Below are 18,201 nucleotides of genomic sequence, written 5' to 3'. Positions count from 1 at the left end.
GAACAACCTCAAAGTGATGCTGACAGTCATGTAGTAAGAGTTGCTACAAACCTCAAAATAATGCGACAGTGATGTCAGAAGAATTGCTAAAGATCTCAAAATGATGCGACAGTGATTTAGTAAGAATTGCTAATGAACTCAAAATGATGCTAACAGTAATGAAGTGAAAGTTGCTAATAAACTCAAAGTGATGCTGACAGTAATGTAGTAAGAGTTGCTACGAACATTAAAATAATGCGACAGTGATGTCAGAAGAACTGCTACTGATCTCAAAATGATGCGACAGTGATGTAGTAAGAATTGCTAATGAACTCAAAATGATGCTAACAGTAATGGAGTGAAAGTTTCGAATCACCTCAAAGTGATGCTGACGGTCATGTAGTAAGAGTTACTATGAACCTCAAAAAAATGCGACAGTGATGTCAGAAGAATTGCTAATGATCTCAAAATGATGCTACAGTGATTTAGTAAGAATTGCTATAAACTCAAGATGATGCGAACAGTCATGTAGTGATAGTTGCTAATAAACTCAGTAATGCTTACAGTAATGTTGTAAGAGTTTCGAACAACCTCAAAGTGACGCTGACAGTCATGTAGTAAGTGTTTCGAACAACTTCAAAGTGATGCTGACAGTCATGTACTAAGAGTTGCAAATGAACTCAATTTAATGCTACTGTGATGTCGTAAGAATTGCTAATTAACTCAAAATGATGCTAACAGTAATGTACTCAGTGTTTCGAACAACCTCAAAGTGATGCTGACAGTCATGCAGTAAGAGTTGCTACGAACCTCAAAATAATGCTAAAGTGATGTCAGAAGAATTGCTAAAGATCTCAAAATGATGCGACAGTGATTTTGTAAGAATTGCTAATGAACTCAAAATGATGCTAACAGTAATGGAGTGAACATTTCGAACAACCTCAAAGTGATGCTGACAGTCATGTAGTAAGAGTTGCTACGAACCTAAAAAATAATGCGACAGTGATGTCAGAAGAATTGCTAATGATCTCAAAATGATGCTACAGTGATTTAGTAAGAATTGCAAATGAACTCAAAATGATGCTAACAGTAATGGAGTGAAAGTTTTGAATAACCTCAAAGTGATACTGACGGTCATGTAGTAAGAGTTGCTACGAACCTCAAAATTATGCGACAGTAATGTAGATAAAGTTGCTACGAACCTCAAAATATTGCGACAGTGATGTCAGATGAATTGCTAAAGATCTCAAAATGATGCGACAGTGATTTAGTAAGAATTGCTAATAACCTCAAAATGATGCTAACAGTAATGGAGCGAACGTTTCGAAGAACCTCAAAGTGATGCTGACAGTAATGTAGTAAGAGTTGCTACGAACCTCAAAAAAATGCAACAGTGATGTCAGAAGAATTGCTTATGATCTCAAAATGATGCTACAATGATTTAGTAAGAATTGCTAATGAACTCAAAATGATGCTAACATTAATGGAGTGAAAGTTTTGAATAACCTCAAAGTGATGCTGACAGTCATGTAGTAAGAGTTAATACGAAACTCAAATATTGCGACAGTGATGTCGGAAGAATTGCTAATGATCTCAAAATGATGCGACAGTGATTTAGTAAGAATTGCTAATGAACTCAAAATGATGCTAACATTAATGGAGTGAAAGTTGCTAATAAACTCGAAGTGATGCTGACAGGAATGCAGTCAGAGTTGCTACGAACCTTTAAATAATGCAACAGTAATGTAGTAAGAGTTGCTACGAACATCAAAATAATGCGACAGTGATGCCAGAAGAATTACTAATGACCTCAAAATGATGCAACAGTGATGTAGTAAGAATTGCTTATGAACTCAAAATGATGCTAACAGTAATGGAGTGAAAGTTTCGAATGACCTCAAAGTGATGCTGACGGTCATGTACTAAGAGTTGCTACGAACCTAAAAATAATGCGACAGTAATGTAGAAAAAGTTGCTACGAACCTCAAAATATTGCGACAGTGATGTCAGATGAATTGCTAATGATCTCAAAATGATGCGACAGTGATTTAGTAAGAATTGCTAATAAACGCAAAATGATGCTAACAGTAATGGAGTGAACGTTTGGAACAACCTCAAAGTGATGCTGACACTAATGTAGTAAGATTTGCTACGAACCTCAAAAAAATGCGACAGTGATGTCAGAAGAATTGCTAATGATCTCAAAATGATGCTACAGTGATGTCGTAAGAATTGCACATGAACTCAAGATGATGCTAACAGTAATGTAGTGAAAGTTGCTAATAAACTCAGTGATGCTTACAGTAATGTAGTAAGAGTTTCGAACAACCTCAAAGTGATGCTGACAGTCATGTAGTAAGTGTTTCGAACAACTTCAAAGTGATGCTGAAAGTCATGTAGTAAGAGTTGCTACTGAACTCAATTTAATGTGACTGTGATGTCGTAAGAATTGCTAATGAACTCAAAATTATGCTAACAGTAATGGAGTGAAAGTTGCTAATAAACTCAAAGTGATGCTGACAGTAATGTAGTAAGTGTTTCGAACAAACTCAAAGTGATGCTGACAGACATGTTGTAAGAGTTGCAACGAACCGCAAAATGATGCGACAGTGATGGAGTAAGAATTGCAAATAAACTCAAAATGATGCTAACAGTAATGTAGTGAAAGTTTCAAATAACCTCAAAGTGATGCTGACAGTCATGTGGTTTGAGTTGCGAGCAACCTAAAAATGATGCTGACCGTGATGTCGGAAGAATTGCTCATGATCTCAAAATGATGCGACAATGATGTCGTAAGAATTGCTAATGAACTCAAAATGATGGTAACAGTAATGTAGTGAAAGTTGCCAATAAACTCAAAGTGTACTGACAGTCATGTAGGAAGAGTTGCTACGAACCTTAAAACAATGCAACAGTAATGTAGTAAGAGTTACTACGAACTTCAAAATGATGTGACAGTGATGTAGTAAGAATTGCTAATGATCTCAAATTGATGCGACAGTGATGGAGTAAGAATTGCTAATGAACTCAAAATGATGCCAAAAGTGATGTTGTGAAAGTTTCGAATAACCTCAAATTTATGGTGACAGTCATGTAGAAGGAATTGCTATTAAACTCAAAATGATGCTAAAAGTAACGTAGTGATAATTGCTCATAAACTCAAAATGATGCTAACAGTAATGGAGTGAGTGTTTCGAACAACCTCAAAGTGATGCTGACAGTCATGTAGAAAGAGTTTCTACGAACCTCAAAATAATGCAACAGTGATGTCAGAAGAATTGCTCATGATCTCAAAATGATGCGACAGTGATATAGTAAGAATTGCTAATGAACTCAAAATGATGCTAACAGTAATGGAGTGAAAGTTTCGAACAACCTCAAAGTGATGCTGACAGTCATGTAGTAAGAGTTGCTACGAACCTCAAAATAATGCGACAGTGATGTCGGAAGAATTGCTCATGATCTCAAAATGATGCGACAGTGATGTAGTAAGAATTGCTAATGAACTCAAAATGATGCTAACAGTAATGGAGTGAAAGTTTCGAATAACCTCAAAGTGATGCTGACAGTAATGTAGTAAGAGTTGCTACTAACCTCAAAATAATGCAACAGTAATGTAGTAAGAGTTGCTACGAACCTCCGAATAATGCGACAGTGATGTCGGAAGAATTACTAATGATCTCAAAATGATGCGACAGTGATGTAGTAAGAATTGCTAATGAACTCAAAATGATGCTAACAGTAATGGAGTGAAAGTTTCGAATAACCTCAGAGTGATGCTGACAGTCATGTAGGAAGAGTTGCTACGAACCTCAAAATAATGCGACAGTTATTTCGGAAGAATTGCTAATAAACTCTAAATGATGCTGACGGTATTGGAGGAAGAGTTGAAACTAACCTCAAAATGATGCTAAAGTTATGTCGTAAGAATTGCTATTAAACTCAAAATGATGCGAACATTCATGGAGTCAAAGTTGCTAATAACCTCAAAGTGATGCTGACAGTCATGTGGTTAGAGATGCGAGTAACCTAAAAATGGTGCTGACGGTAATGTAGTAAGAGTTGCTAATAACCTCAAAATAATGCTACAGTGATGTCGTAAGAATTGCTAATGATCTCAAAATGATGCGACAGTGATGGAGTAAGAATTGCTAATGAACTCAAAATGATGCCAAAAGTGATGTTGTGAAAGTTCCGAATAACCTCAAAGTGATGCTGACAGTCATGTGGTAAGAATTGCTATTAAACTCAAAATGATGCTAACAGTAATGTAGTGATAATTGCTCATAAACTCAGTGATGTTCACAGTAATGGAGTGAAAGTTTCGAATAACCTCAAAGTGATGCTGACAGTCATGTAGTAAGTGTAGCTACGAACCTCAAAATAATGCGACAGTGATGTCAGAAGAATTGCTAAAGATCTCAAAATGATGCGACAGTGATTTAGTAAGAATTGCTAATGAACTCAAAATGATGCTAACAATAATGTAGTGAAAGTTTCAAACAACCTCAAAGTGATGCCGACAGTCATGTAGTAAGAGTTGCTACGAACCTCCAAATAATGCGACAGTGATGTCGTAAGAATTGCTAATGATCCCAAAATGATGCTAACAGTAATGTAGTGATAGTTGCAAATAAACTAAAAGTGATGCTGACAGTCATGTAGTAAGAGTTGCTACGAACCTCCAAATAATGCGACAGTGATGTCGGAAGAATTTCTAATGAACTCAAAATGATGCTGACGGTGATGTAGTGATAATTGCGAGTAACCTAAAAATGATGCTAACAGTAATCTACTAAGAGCTGCTAATAACCTCGAAATGATGCTTACAGAAATGTAGTACGAGTTGAAACTAGAACAACAAACTGTCCTCTGATGGTTGGACAGGTTGGTTTTGTCCGTCCTCTCACTCATCATTAAAAGCCCTTATTACTCATCATTCATCCAATCTGACACTCACGTCTGCAGTGAGGAATCCCCAGCAACCCGCGGCCCACATGGAGCAATCTTGGCCAATCACGTGGGGCCTGCAGCGGCACCGACCACCAAATGACTCGCAGGTGTCACTCTCAGCTCCAACCTCATGGCAGGCACAAGGCAGGGCGCCGTTGTTGAAGAGAGCCCAAGAGACACAGCTGAGCTGAGACAGAATGGAGACCAAGGACAGGAGGGACGACAGAGAAAAAGGAAACGTTAGCGAGACATTTTAGGAAAATTAGTTTAGTGGGGAAACGGTTCTTAGCCAAACTTGCTAAATGGAAGGAAAACAAAAAACAAAGATCTGAAAAAGAAAATTTGCACAAAGTGAAACCCTGCAAGAGAAAGTAAATCAAGAACTAAATATTCTTGAGGCTCAGGTCTTTAGTTCCAATGCTTGTAAATGACATCTGAATGCATTCACAACCCAAATCTGAGCAGACAGAAGCGTCCCAGTCAGGCCCAGTTTAGTTCCTCTAGAACATTCAGGGATACAGAACATGGACCAACTCAGGCTGAGAGACACCGACTTGACATGAAAGCTGTTGAGGCCACAGTTGCTGATGAAGTGGTCAGATTTCTCCAGTGGTTCTTGGTTCAGGGAGCTGGAGCTGGAGCTGCTCTCAGGCACCACCAGGACGTAATCCTGGAGAGACAGAAGGAAGAAGTCCAGGCCTGACAGAGGAGAAGGAGGCACAGAGTAGTAACAGCAGATACGTGTGGGGAAAGGGAGAGGGTATCAGTCCAGCAGAGGAGCAGGAAACCTACCACCACAGGGCTCTGCCTGCAGGAACCTGCAGGTGAGGAGGACCTGAGCCCCCTTAATTGTTAATGAACTCAAAATGATGCTAACAGTGATAATAGTGAAAGAATTGTCGGAAGAATTGTTAATGAATTCAAAAATGAATGAAGGATGAGAGCGATGTTCAATGGTACATGTTTTCTTTCCTGAACCGCCGATGTTTCCAATCACGAATCTCAGTCATGAGATTTGAACATCATGGAGGAGTTCAAAAGTGTCAAACTGGGCCGGTCTCCATTTTATGAGTCCGGAGACCGAGGATAAAACTACAAGTCCCTGGTTCAGATTTGACTCGTCTGAATCCAAACACAGCAGCGTTCTTCCACCAGGCCAGATGAGTTGATCATGATAACAAGATATCTTCATGCTACTACAACACACAAACTCATCACCAGAAAAGACTTCATGGTGGAACAACAAATCTCCTCCCAATGGGAAAAACATTGAGTTGAACAATCAACTTCTCCATGATGACATGGAGAGCTTGGCAGCAGCAGCAGGCTTCCATTGGGGGCTGATATGCCAGCTCCACTTAGCCTTCTTTGGAATGGTTTCACCTGGAGTGATGCTGTTATTGAGACCTTTTATCTGGAACAACACCACCTGCATGGAGACTGAGGACTTCAACAGATGCAGATGTTGACCCAGAATAAATCTAAATATTCCAGATGTGTTAAATCAATCCAGCAGCAGTGGTGGGAGCGTCGTAAACTCACTCACTCAGCAGCCGTCAGCCTCCGTACCTGCACGGAGTCCAGCCTGATGTGGTCTCTGTTGTCTGCTCCCAGAGGTGGTCTGTCACCTCTGAACCAGGGGGCTCATCTCTCTGGTGGGAGGTCAGTGGAGGAGCTGCAGCGGGGGAGGCCAGGATGGGCTCCTGTAGGAGGAGCTCTGGCCCTCCTTCAGCACCAGCCAGTGGGAGGGAGTTTGGAAACGTGAGGGGACACAGGAGGAGCTACAGGGGGAGGGAAGGTGGATCAGAACCATTCTCAAAAGAGCGCTGAGGGGACACAGGAGGAGCTACAGGGGGAGGGAAGGTGGATCAGAACCCTTCTAACAAGAGCGCTGAGGGGACACAGGAGGAGCTACAGGGGGAGGGAAGGTGGATCAGAACCCTTCTAACAAGAGCGCTGAGGGGACACAGGAGGAGCTACAGGGGGAGGGAAGGTGGATCAGAACCCTTCTAACAAGAGCGCTGAGGGGACACAGGAGGAGCTACAGGGGGAGGGAAGGTGGATCAGAACCGTTCTGACAAGAACGCTGAGGGGACACAGGAGGAGCTACAGGAGGATGGAAGGTGGATCAGAACCGTTCTAACAAGAGCGCTGAGGGGACACAGGAGGAGCTACAGGGGGAGGGAAGGTGGATCAGAACCCTTCTAACAAGAGCGCTGAGGGGACACAGGAGGAGCTACAGGGGGGAGGGAAGGTGGATCAGAACCGTTCTAACAAGAGCCTGAGGGGACACAGGAGGAGCTACAGGGGGAGGGAAGGTGGATCAGAACCATTCTAACAAGAGCGCTGAGGGGACACAGGAGGAGCTACAGGGGGAGGGAAGGTGGATCAGAACGGTTCTTACAAGAGCGCTGTCCCACTAATGTTCCTCACCAGAATCCTCCTGTCAGGGGGGAACCGTCCATGGGTGCTGATGCAGCGGACTGAAGGTTCAACGTAGTCCATGCTGAACTGGTCTTTAGGCACCAGGTGGACTTTGTGCTAAAAACAGCAGAAAAAAAAGACAAAAGGGGAGAATTTTAACAAAAGTATGCAAATGAGCTGAAGATCAAAATACAAAAAGTAAATCAAGGTTTTTTTCAAATGATTGCCAGCTATTTAGCTAAGAGAAGGACAAATGTCAATCAAGATGTCAGAATGGAACGATCCCACTGGCTTCTGGTCAAGGGAACCATGGAGATGCTAACTTCCTGTTGGACTATCAGGGTGTCTCATCCCTGACATGCTAACTTCCTGTTGGACGATAAGCGTGTCTCATCCCTGACATGCTAACTTCCTGTTGGACGATAAGCGTGTCTCATCCCTGACATGCTAACTTCCTGTTGGACGATAAGCGTGTCTCATCCCTGACATGCTAACTTCCTGTTGGACGATAAGGGTGTCTCATCCCTGACATGCTAACTTCCTTTTGGACTATGAGGGTGTCTCATCCCTGACATGCTAACTTCCTGTTGGACTATGAGGGTGTCTCATCCCTGACATGCTAACTTCCTGTTGGACTATAAAGGTGTCTCATCCCTGACATGCTAACTTCCTGTTGGACTATAAAGCCTGATTTAAGCCTGATTTATGCTTCTGTGTCGAGTAGTATTCGTACCTACGCCGTCGACGCAGACCGTACGCCGTAGCCTGAAACGCGCCTCCAAAAAATCCTGCTTACTCATCGCGTCGACGCGTGGTGACGTCACCGTCGAGGGCTGTGATTGGTCCGCTCAGAACGTTTTTTCCGGTTCAGTCGCAGCACAACACCGCCATTTTCAAAGTTTCTGTGGTAAAAGCTCCAAGAAAAAAAAGACCAAGCCGAAGAGAGGATTATCGAGGAGGTGCTCAAGTACGACCACCTCTACAACTCCTCTTCGCGGCACTACAAAGACTGACAAATGGCCAACAATTGTTGTCTGTGACCGGAGGAAAACCAAGGAATCCGACAAGAGCCCCGTAAACAATACAAAGACAAAGCCACACCCCCTAGCGGCTTGGCGGTGAATTGCAGAGCAACGCGTTCCCTCGACGCAGAATAAACCAGGCTTTTCAGTCGCACCTGTTTTACGCCCCCATGCCAGATAAGGACCCCCATCGGGCTGTGCCACCCTGGAGGGAGCGCGTCTCACAGTCAGTCAGCGGAACCATGCGGATCCGGGCCGGAGCTGTGGGAAGGAGCGCCAATTGTATCGGGTTGTTGTTTTCTGGACTGCAGCAGAACAGGAGCAGCCGGGACTGGAATGTAGAAGTAGGTTATCTTGAAGTTGACTCAGTTATGGTGAACGATATTGTGGTGCAACACTTTAATGAGCTTTAAGGCAAACATATTTCATGAGGAAACAACGCCGGAATTGGACGGATTTCAGCGGCACACAACAACGTATCCGATACACCTCATTGGAAACCTGGTGGTCTAAGACTAAGAAACACCAGTCACCATGAAGAAAGGAACTTTTAGCTGAGTACTCATGTTCTTTTCTGCAGGTTGAATGTCGCACTTGTTGGACAGAAGCGTCTCATCTCAACAAAAGCACCTCTTCAGTGCTGAGGCATGATGGGGCCAGGCATGAGAATGAAGTCCCAGATCCACCAGGATGAACTCAGGTATACAGCCACTCTCCAACTGACTCACAGTTGCTTCATTGATCATTAATTCCTATTCATTTCTTCTCTCCTTCATCTTTAACCATCCAGCTTCCAGGAAGCAGATGCTGGATTAGGCTCTGCTGAATTTCATCCTGAAGGACTGCCAGCCCCTCAGCACTGTTGAGAGGGAAGGGTTCAGGGAACTGGTTCAGGTCCTTGAGCCTCATATGTTTGGAACCAGAAAGGTTTGTGTGGAAATGATCTAAAGCAGTCGTTGATATCTCCAGTTTATTTCATCTTTAATTTCAATGTATTGATTTACTCTGGGTGTCATTTTCAGACCATCAAACAAACGGTGGCCAAAAAGTACCAGGAGGAACGGGAAGGAGTGAAAAAGGAAGTCCAGCTGCCATGTGGACATCTGTGGACATGGAGGCTCCCTTGGCTCTGACCTGTCACTGCATTAGTGAGAATGAATGTGTTGGGAGTGCAAGACTTTCCACAAAGTCACACTGCATCATTTTGAGGTTCGTAGCAACTCTTACTGCATCACTGTAGCTTCATTTTGAGGTCAACAGAAAGTCTTACTACATTACTGTCAACATCATTTTTAGGTTAGTAGCAACTCTCATTACATCACTTTAGAATCATTTTGACATTAGTAGCAACTCTCATTACATCACTTTAGCATTTTTTGAAATTAATACCAACTCTCACCACATCACTTTAGCATCATTTCGTAGGTTACTAGAAACTCTCATTACATCATCTTAGCATCATTTTGAGATGATTAGCAACTCTCATCACATCACTGTAGCATCATTTCTTAGGTTAGTAGCAACTCTCACGACATCACTGTCAACATCATTTTGAGGTCAGTCGCAACTCTCACTACATCACTGTGAGGAGCAACTCTCACCACATTACTTTCGCATTATTTTAAGGTTTTTAGGAACTCTCATTATATCACTTTTAGCATCATTTTGAGGTTTTTAGCAACTCTCACCACATCACTGTAGCATCATTTTGTAATTAATAGCAACTCTCATTACATCACTGTAGCATCATTTCTTGGGTTAGGAGCAACTCTTATTAAGTCACTGTAGCATCATTTTAAGATGATGAGCAACTCTCATCACATAAATGAAGAATAATTTCTTAGGTTAGTAGAAACTCTCATTGCATCACTTCAGCATCGTTTTGAGATGATTAGCAACTCATCACATCACTGCAGTACCCTTTCTTAGGTAAGTAGCAACTCTCACTACATCACTGTAGCATCATTTCTTAGGTTAGAAGAAACTCTCATTACATCACTGGCATCATTCTGAGATTGGATTGCAACTCTCATTACATCACTTTAGCATCATTTTGACATTAGTAGCAACTCTCACTACATCAATTCAGCATTATTTTGAGGTTCGTAGCAACTCTCACGACATGACTAGCATCATTTTGAGGTTTTAATCAACTCTCATGACATCACTTTAGCATCATTTTGAGATTAGTAGCAAGTCTCACTACATCACTGTAGCATCATTTCTTAGGTTCGTAGCAACTGTCATTACATCACTTTAGGATCATTTTTAGATTAGTAGCAACTCTCACCACATCACTGTAGCATCATTTCTTAGGTTAGTAGCAACTCTCATGAAGTCACTGTAGCATCATTTTGAGGTTCGTAGCAACTCTCACTACATCACTTTAGCATCATTTTTAGATTAGTAGCAACTCTCACGACATCACTGTAGCATCATTTCTTTGGTTAGTAGCAACTCTCATGAAGTCACTGTAGCATCATTTTGAGGTTCGTAGCAACTCCCACTACATAACTTTAGCATCATTTTTAGATTAGTAGCAACTCTCACTACATCACTGTAGCATCATTTCTTTGGTTAGTAGCAACTCTCATTACATCACTTTAGGATCATTTTGAGATTAGTAGCAACTCTCACCACATCACTGTAGTATCATTTCTTTGTTTAGTCGCAACTCTCACTGCATCACTGTAGCATCATTTCTTAGGTTCGTAGCAATTGTCATTACATTACTGTAGCATCATTTCTTAGGTTAGTAGCAACTCTCATTACATCACTGTGGCATCATTTTGAGGTTAGTATCAACTCTTACTACCAGACTGTAGCATCATTTTTAGGTTAGTAGCAATTTATTACATCACTGTAGCATCATTTCTTAGGTTAGGAGCAACTCTCATTAAGTCACTGTGGCATCATTTTGAGGTTCGTAGCATCTCTCACCACATCACTGTAGCATCATTTCTTAGGTTTGAAGCAACTCTCATGACATCACTTTAGCATAATTTTGAAATTCTTAGCAACTCTCATTACATCACTTTAGCATCATTTTGAGATGATTAGCAACTCTCATTACATCACTTTAGCATAATTTTGAAATTCTTAACAACTCTCATTACATCACTTTAGCATCATTTTGAGATGATTAGCAACTCTCATCACATAACTGTAGCATCCTTTCTTAGGTTAGTAGCAACCCTCACTACATCACTGTCAACATCATTTTGAGGTCAGTAGCAACTCTCACTACATCACTGTAGCATCATTTCTTCGGTTCGTAGCAACTCTCATTACATCACTTCAGCATCATTATGAGGTTCGTAGCAACTCTCACTACATCACTGTAGCATCATTTCTTAGGTTAGTAGCAACTCTCATTTCATCACTGTAGCATCATTTCTTTGTTTAGTAGCAACTCTCACTACATCACTGGAGCATCATTTCTTAGATTCGTAGCAACTGTCATTACATTACTGTAGCATCATTTATTAGGTTCTTCGCAACTCTCACTCCATCACTGTCGCATTATTTTGAGAGTTTTAGCAAATCTTACTACATGACTGTCAGCATCATTTTGAGCATCATAGTAACTCTCACTACATTACTGTAGCATCATTTCTTAGGTTAGTAGCAACTCTCATGACATCACTTAAGCATCGTTTTGAGATGAGTAGCAACTCTCACTACATCACTGTAGCATCATTTCTTTGGTGAGTAGCAACTCTCACTACATGACTGTAGCATCATTTCTTAGGTTCGTAGCAACTGTCATTACATGACTTTCGCATCATTTCTTTGGTTAGTAGCAACTCTCACTACATCACTGTAGCATCATTTCTTAGGTTAGTAGCAACTCTCATTACATCACTTTAGCATCATTTTGAGATGAGTAGAACTCTCACTACATCACTGTCAGCATCATTTTGAGGTTTTAAGTAACTCACTGCATTACTGTCAGCATCATTTTGAGCATAGTGGCAACTCTCACCACATCACTGTAGCATCATTTCTTAGGTTAGTAGCAACTCTCAATACATCACCTTAGCATCATTTTGAGATGAGTAGCAACTCTCACTTCATCACTGTAGCATCATTATGAGGTTAGTAGCAACTCTCATTACATCACTTCAGCATCATTATGAGGTTCGTAGCAACTCTCACTACATTACTATAGCATCATTTCTTCGGTTCGTAGCAACTCTCACGACATCACTGTAGCATCATTTTCTGAGGTTAGGAGCAACTCTCATGAAGTCACTGTAGCATCATTTTGAGGTTCGTAGCAACTCTCACTACATCACTTTAGCATCATTTTTAGATTAGTAGCAACTCTCACTACATCACTGTCGCATCATTTCTTTGGTTAGTAGCAACTCTCATTACATCACTTTAGGATCATTTTTAGATTAGTAGCAACTCTCACCACATCACTGTAGTATCATTTCTTAGGTTAGTAGCAACTCTCATTACATCACTGTAGCATCATTTTGAGTTTTTAAGTAACTCTCACTGCATTACTGTCAGCATCATTTTTAGCATAGTGGCAACTCTCACCACATCACTTTAGCATCATTTCTTAGGTTAGTAGCAACTCTCATTACATCACCTTAGCATCATTTTGAGATGAGTAGCAACTCTCACTACATCACTGTAGCATCATTTCTTTGTTTAGTGGCAACTCTCACTGCATCACTGTAGCATCATTTCTTAGGTTCGTAGCAACTGTCATTACATTACTGTAGCATCATTTCTTAGGTTAGTAGCAACTCTCATTACATCACTGTGGCATCATTTTGAGATGAGTAGCAACTCTCACGACATCACTGCAGCCTTATTTTGAGGTAAGCAGAAATTCTCAGTACATTACTGTTAGCATCATTTTGAGGTTAGTAGCAACTCTCACTACATGACTGTAGCATCATTTTTAGGTTAGTAGCAATTTATTACATCACTGTAGCATCATTTCTTAGGTTAGGAGCAACTCTAATTAAGTCACTGTGGCATCATTTTGAGGTTCGTAGCATCTCTCACCACATCACTGTAGCATCATTTCTTAGGTTTGAAGCAACTCTCATTACATCACTTTAGCATAATTTTGAAATTCTTAACAACTCTCATTACATCACTTTAGCATCATTTTGAGATGATTAGCAACTCTCATCACATCACTGTAGCATCCTGTCTTAGGTTAGTAGCAACCCTCACTACATCACTGTCAACATCATTTTGAGGTCAGTAGCAACTCTCACTACATCACTGTCAGCATCATTTTGAGGTTTTAAGTAACTCACTGCATTACTGTCAGCATCATTTTGAGCATAGTGGCAACTCTCACCACATCACTGTAGCATCATTTCTTAGGTTAGTAGCAACTCTCAATACATCACCTTAGCATCATTTTGAGATGAGTAGCAACTCTCACTTCATCACTGTAGCATCATTTCTTAGGTTAGTAGCAACCCTCACTACATCACTGTCAACATCATTTTGAGGTCAGTAGCAACTCTCACTACATCACTGTAGCATCATTTCTTCGGTTCGTAGCAACTCTCATTACATCACTCTAGCATCATTATGAGGTTAGTAGCAACTCTCATTACATCACTTCAGCATCATTATGAGGTTCGTAGCAACTCTCACTACATTACTATAGCATCATTTCTTCGGTTCGTAGCAACTCTCACGACATCACTGTAGCATCATTTTCTGAGGTTAGGAGCAACTCTCATGAAGTCACTGTAGCATCATTTTGAGGTTCGTAGCAACTCTCACTACATCACTTTAGCATCATTTTTAGATTAGTAGCAACTCTCACTACATCACTGTCGCATCATTTCTTTGGTTAGTAGCAACTCTCATTACATCACTTTAGGATCATTTTTAGATTAGTAGCAACTCTCACCACATCACTGTAGTATCATTTCTTAGGTTAGTAGCAACTCTCATTACATCACTGTAGCATCATTTTGAGTTTTTAAGTAACTCTCACTGCATTACTGTCAGCATCATTTTTAGCATAGTGGCAACTCTCACCACATCACTTTAGCATCATTTCTTAGGTTAGTAGCAACTCTCATTACATCACCTTAGCATCATTTTGAGATGAGTAGCAACTCTCACTACATCACTGTAGCATCATTTCTTTGTTTAGTGGCAACTCTCACTGCATCACTGTAGCATCATTTCTTAGGTTCGTAGCAACTGTCATTACATTACTGTAGCATCATTTCTTAGGTTAGCAGCAACTCTCATTACATCACTGTGGCATCATTTTGAGATGAGTAGCAACTCTCACGACATCACTGCAGCCTTATTTTGAGGTAAGCAGAAATTCTCAGTACATTACTGTTAGCATCATTTTGAGGTTAGTAGCAACTCTCACTACATGACTGTAGCATCATTTTTAGGTTAGTAGCAATTTATTACATCACTGTAGCATCATTTCTTAGGTTAGGAGTAACTCTAATTAAGTCACTGTGGCATCATTTTGAGGTTCGTAGCATCTCTCACCACATCACTGTAGCATCATTTCTTAGGTTTGAAGCAACTCTCATTACATCACTTTAGCATATTTTGAAATTCTTAACAACTCTCATTACATCACTTTAGCATCATTTTGAGATGATTAGCAACTCTCATCACATCACTGTAGCATCCTTTCTTAGGTTAGTAGCAACTCTCACTACATCACTGTAGCATCATTTCTTCGGTTCGTAGCAACTCTCATTACATCACTTCAGCATCATTATGAGGTTCGTAGCAACTCTCACTACATTACTGTAGCATCATTTCTTAGGTTCCTAGCAACTCTCACTACATCACTGTAGCATCATTTCTGAGGTTAGTCGCAACTCTCATTACATCACTGTAGCATCATTTCTTTGTTTAGTAGCAACTCTCACTACATCACTGGAGCATCATTTCTTAGGTTCGTAGCAACTGTCATTACATTACTGTAGCATCATTTATTAGGTTCGTAGCAACTCTCACTCCATCACTGTCGCATTATTTTGAGAGTTTTAGCAAATCTTACTACATTACTGTCAGCATCATTTTGAGCATCATAGTAACTCTCACTACATTACTGTAGCATCATTTCTTAGGTTAGTAGCAACTCTCATTACATCACTTAAGCATCGTTTTGAGATGAGTAGCAACTCTCACTACATCACTGTAGTATCATTTCTTTGGTTAGTAGCAACTCTCACTACATGACTGTAGCATCATTTCTTAGGTTCGTAGCAACTGTCATTACATTACTTTAGCATTATTTCTTTGGTTAGTAGCAACTCTCACTACATCACTGTAGCATCATTTCTTAGGTTAGTAGCAACTCTCACTACATCACTGTAGCATCATTTCTTAGGTTAGTAGCAACTCTCATTACATCACTTTAGCATCATTTTGAGATGAGTAGAACTCTCACTACATCACTGTCAGCATCATTTTGAGGTTTTAAGTAACTCTCACTGCATTACTGTCAGCATCATTTTGAGCATAGTGGCAACTCTCACCACATCACTGTAGCATCATTTCTTAGGTTAGTAGCAACTCTCATTACATCACCTTAGCATCATTTTGAGATCAGTAGCAACTCTCACTTCATCACTGTAGCATCATTTCTTTGTTTAGTAGCAACTCTCACTACATCACTGTAGCATCATTTCTTAGGTTCGTAGCAACTGTCATTCCATTACTGCAGCATCATTTCTTAGGTTCGTAGCAACTCTCACTCCATCACTGTAGCATTATTTTGAGAGTTTTAGCAAATCTTACTACATTACTGTGAGCATCATTTTGAGCATCATAGTAACTCTCACTACATCACTGTAGCATCATTTCTTAGTTTAGTAGCAACTCTCATGACATCACTTTAGCATCATTTCTTTGTTTAGTCGCAACTCTCACTACATCACTGTAGCATCATTTCTTAGGTTCGTAGCAACTGTCATTACATTACTGTAGCATCATTTCTTAGGTTCGTAGCAACTCTCACTACATCACTGTAGCATTATTTTGAGAGTTTTAGCAAATCTTACTACATTACTGTCAGCATCATTTTGAGCATCATAGTAACTCTCACTACATCACTTTAGCATCATTTCTTAGGTTAGTGGCAACTCTCATTACATCACTTAAGCATCGTTTTGAGATGAGTAGCAACTCTCACTACATGACTGTAGCATCATTTCTTAGGTTCGTAGCAACTCTCATTACATCACTTTAGCATCATTTTGAGATGAGTAGAACTCTCACTACATCACTGTCAGCATCATTTTGAGGTTAGTAGCAATTCTCACTACATGACTGTAGCATCATTTTTAGGTTAGTAGCAATTTATTACATCACTGTAGCATCATTTCTTAGGTTAGTAGCAACTCTCATTACATCACTTTAGCATCATTTTGAGATGAGTAGCAACTCTCACTACATCACTGTAGCATCATTTCTTTGTTTAGTAGCAACTCTCACTCCATCACTGTAGCATTACTTTGAGAGTTTTAGCAAATCTTACTACATTACTGTCAGCATCATTTTGAGCATCATAGCAACTCTCACTACATCACTGTAGCATCATTTCTTAGATTAGTAGAAACTCTCATTATATCACTTAAGCATCGTTTTGAGATTTTTAGCAAATCTTGCTGGATTACTCTCAGCGTCATTTTGAGGAAAGGAGCAACTCTCACCACATTACTATCGCATTATTTTAAGTTTTTTTCGAAACTCATTATATCACTTTTAGCATCATTTTGGGATGATTAGCAACTCTCATCACATCACTGTAGCATCCTTTCTTAGGTTAGTAGCAACTCTCACTACATCACTGTAACATCCTTTCTTAGGTTAGTAGCAACCCTCACTACATCACTGTCAACATCATTTTGAGGTCAGTAGCAACTCTCACTAAATCACTGGAGCATCATTTCTTCGGTTCGTAGCATCTCTCACTACATTACTGACAGCATCATTGTGAGGTTTTTAGCAACTCTCGCCACATCACTTTAGCATCATTTTGAGATTTTTAGCAACTCTTCCGACATCACTGTAGCAGCATTTTTAGGTTTTTAGCAACTTTCACTACTTCACTGTAGCAGCATTTGGAGGATAGTAGCAACTCTCACCACATCACTGTCCCATGTTTTTAAGATTTTAAGAAACTCTCACCACATCACTGTAGCATCATTTCTTAGATTAGTAGCAACTCTCACTACATCACTGGAGCATCATTGTGAGGTTTTAAGCAACTGTTACTACATCACTGTAGCAGCATTTTGAGGTTTTTACGAACTTAATACGTTACTGTAGCATCATTTTGAGGTTTTTAGCAACTTAATACATTACTGTAGCATTATTTTGAGGTTCGTAGCAACTCTTACAACATTACTGTCGCATCATTTTGAGGTTTTAAGCAACTCTCACTACATGACTGTGGAATCATTTTGAGGTTTTAAGCAACTCCTACCACATCACTGGAGCATCATTTTGAGATTTTTACCAACACTTAATACATCACTGCAGCATGATTTTGAGGTTTTTAGCAACTCTCCCCACATCACTGTAGCATCATTTCTTAGATTAGTAGCAACTCTCACTACATTACTGTAGCATCATTTTGAGGATAGTAGCAAATCTCACTTCACGACTGTCAGCATCATTTTGAGGTTCGTAGCAACTCTTACTACATCACTGTCACATCATTTTGAGATTTTAAGCAACTCTCACTACATCACTGTAGCATCATTTGGAGGATAGTAGCAACTCTCACTACATGACTGTCAGCATCATTTTTAAAGGTTTTAAGCAACTCTTACTGCATCACTGG

This window comes from Aulostomus chinensis, chromosome 1 (genome assembly GCF_037954235.1).
Source record: "Aulostomus chinensis isolate RoL2024-O1b breed Wild chromosome 1, RoL_Achi_v1.0, whole genome shotgun sequence".
Taxonomy (NCBI): Eukaryota; Metazoa; Chordata; class Actinopteri; order Syngnathiformes; family Aulostomidae; genus Aulostomus; species Aulostomus chinensis.
Note: the sequence above shows the minus strand (reverse complement) of the source record.